Source organism: Chionomys nivalis, chromosome 12, assembly GCF_950005125.1.
Source record: "Chionomys nivalis chromosome 12, mChiNiv1.1, whole genome shotgun sequence".
Taxonomy (NCBI): Eukaryota; Metazoa; Chordata; class Mammalia; order Rodentia; family Cricetidae; genus Chionomys; species Chionomys nivalis.
Window position 1 is genome coordinate 73793209 of NC_080097.1, and position 3810 is coordinate 73797018.

The following is a 3810-nucleotide window of genomic DNA, read 5'->3' on the forward strand; positions in this document are numbered from 1 at the left end:
TCTTTCTATAACCAAACACCACTACCTACAGGGACTAACCCAAAGGTTACTCAAAGAAATGAGATCTGGCAAATGGATGTGTTCCACTTTACAGAATTTGGAAAATTAAAATATATGCACCATACCATAGACATATATTCAGGCCTTCAATGGGCAACTGCTTTAAGTTCAGAAAAGGCTGACCCAGTAAATCACACATCTATTAGAAGTTATGGCATCATGGGTGTACCTGCATAAATAAAGACAATGATCCAGCAAATATATCTATGAAAATAAAATTTTTTGTGTAGTATAATATAAAGCATATTACAGGTATACCAAATAATCTTACAGGTCAGAGAGTTATAGAAAGGTCAAATCGTACTATAAAGGATATGCTAAACAAACAGAAAGGGACAGAAAATATCCCCAGAAATAGATTGCATAAAGCTTTACTAACCTTGAATTTTCTTAACACTAATGAGAAAGGAACAACAGCGGCAGAGAGACATTGGATAATGAAAAAAACCTCTGAATTGAATCAACCAGTATATTTCAAGGATGTGTTGACCTCACAATGGAAATCAGATGTGCTATGTAGGGGAAGGGGTTTTGCTCTTGTTTCCACAGAAGAAAAACTATGGATACCATCAAAACCATCAAAACTAATAAAGATTCACTTTGAAAAAGAGAAACCTCTTGAGAAAGAGAAATGACAGCTCATCCACAATGGTGACAACCATACAGGTGGTAAGGAAACTATATCAGGTTGGGGCAGGGTTCTGCTCGTCTTTACAGGAAAATTCACATCGAGAAAATTCACATCGAGAAAAAGGAGTATGACTTATGAGGACAGGTGATCAAAATAAATACATTTAAATATATATTTATGAATATATAGAGCTGGCTTTAAAGTTGTACAATGGCTCTGTACTTCTCTAAATCCAAGCATGTTGTTAAAAGGAACATTAAGAGTTTCTGTCTCCTGTGAGGATCCATCTGGTATGGGACAGAAGGAAGACTTTAGGAAAAATTTTACTTTCTCCATGTCGATTTTGTCGATATCGTATTCTTCATTGAATGTATGTCTATATGAATAATGTTTAAGTTTTCCAGGATGAACAATAGAGTTTCCTACAGAACCTTTTACTGCAGTAATCTCTGAAGTTTCCAGGAAGAAGATGGGGCCCCACAGCAACAACTCCACCTGGTTGAGATGACGTCATGATCCTGATAGCGCTACTGTAAGACTGGTTTTTGGGTACCAGCTGCTGAAATAATGCACATTCTAATGACATTCTGGGAAAAACCCTATCAACTGCTCGGAAATCATTTGCAACTATACTAGACAGTAATCTTGAAATTTAACCATCACTTTACTTTTGCAGGATTCCATAAAGAGAACATCGCCCCCATGACAGCGGGAAGCAATTCTAGAGGACGATATCCCTGCTCTCAAAAGACTTTGTTCTCATTTAGGGTTTGCTGATTATTACTTGTATCAGGTAGAGAGTTGTGGTGGAAACTATGTATTTCAAAAAAGGGGGGGTATAATAATAGTGGGTAATAGAGTGAATACTTGTGAGCTATTATTCATGGATAATTTACATTGGTATAGTTTTTTTGTATATTGATACAAGTTCAAATTATATGTTATTTCTGTTTACAATACTTATACATAAATGCAAAGTTATTTTGTCATATTGTATACATGCATGTTTCTACCTTTGTTTAGGACATTTTGTATATTGCTATAACTTTAGGATATATTTTCATATTGCATTATCTATTATTCTTACCTCTGATCAAGATACTTACATTGTTTACATTTTGAGGTCATTGTCCTTATTTGCTACACATTTATTTACAGATTATTTAATATTCTGAGATGAAGTCTTAGTCCTTAAGTTATACAGGTATTAAATATTATAGGTCAATAGTTGTTCATGTTTGTTATACATAGTCAGATTAATTAGGTTCTTTAGATACATAAATATTGTATTCTGTCTAGATAGGTAATCTTCAACCACTTCAAGGATCTGCAGAACATGGTATTTAAATAACTTAGGGTTCTGTTGACATGAGACATCTACTCCCAAGAGAATGCTGAGCACTGAAGGCACTACACTCAGAGAGTTTTTTTTTTTTCTTGGCACAATTGGCCTTTGGGCAAGGAACTGCCCATGCCTCAACCACTGACAAAGTACATGGAATCTGGACTGGATAAACAGGAGACAAGGAAAAGGACTGCCAAACCTTGCCAAGACAGGTTCTGAAAAAATTTCCTGCCTCTGAAAATGGTCTGTCAGTTACACTAGGCCTTAGCCAAAGTTGGATGCTTCAATGCTGCAAATGAAACTTTGGGTGATTGCCCAGGTAGCCATCACCGCCTGGCTTTGTCTCCATCATATACTGCTCGACTCTTAAGTAATATTATCTCACTTCTCAGGCTTTTGATGGGGTTGAAGATTAGACAGTCGTAATTACCTTCCTTTTATGATTTAGCCAAGCTTATTTCCGATGCAAGACTTAAGACTTTTTGGAATAGAATGTTTATTAAAAAATTTGTCATGTGTTCCTTGCTTGATATTGTTTATGTTGATTGTAATTTTATACTTGATATTTGTTCCTATTGTATATAGTTTTGTATTGGATTGCACTTGTTTAGACAAAAGGGGGAGGTGATGGGGAAGCTTTGTTAACCAATTATCTTTGAGAGGTGGGACCAAGTTAGGGCGTGGCTTTCTGGACCCAGAGAAAAACGGTTGCATGGCCCAGGTGCACTCTCTGTGGCTCCCTTGCAGCACGGCTGAGCTTGGACTTCTTGTTCCTGTTTTGTGAGCTTTCCCCTTATAATAAATAAAAATATAATTGTTTATCTTTTAGCTAGCCTGGTTATTTCCCAAATCAAGCTAACTTCTACAGTTAATGAATAAAGAAACTGTCTTGGCCTGCTGATAGGGCAGAGTAGAACTAGGTGGGGAAAACTGGACTGAATGCTGGGAGAAAGGAGGTAGAGTCAGGGAGAAGCCATGGAGCCACCACCCAGAGACAGACATACCAAAACTTTGCTGGTAGGCCACAACCTCGTGGTGATGCACAGATTAATGAAGATGGGTTAAGATGTAAGAATTAGTCAATAAGAAGCTAGAGCTATCGGCCAAACAGTGTTGCAAATAATATGGTTTCTGTGTGATTATTTCAGGGCTGTGCAGCCAGGAACAAACAAGCAGTCCTCCTTACAAGGAAGAGAGGAAGGGAGGGAAGGAAGGACGAAAGAACATACAAACAAACAAACAAATGAAGATACAACAGTGCCAAGAGAGCTTGCTCTCAAACATGAGAACCCGTGTTCAAATCCCCACCATCCATGTAACAGCCTGGCACAGACGCATGTGCCTGGAACTCTAGCACTGAATTGGTAGACACGGGTAGATCTGAATAGTCTGATGGCCCAAGTAGCCAAAATAGCAAGTTTTGGGTTCAGCGAGAGACACTACCTCAAGGCAATAAAGCAGGGGAAGATGTCCACACCCTTCTCTGGCTTCTTCCTCTTCACTCACGCATAATCATGTGTCACACATACATCTGCACGTCCAGCTGCACATATGTCAAACAGCACACACACACAAAATAAAAAATAAAAATTTTAAGCCTGGGTAGTTGGTTCAGCAGTTAAGATTCGCATAAAGGATCTGAGTTCAGTCCCCAGCACCAGCGGCTCTCAATGGCCTGTCCAACAGACTTTAGAGATCTTAAAACCAAGAACCCTTAGAACCCTTATAAAAGGAGAAAATAAGGAGACAAAACTATAATGTAAATTTTTTCCCA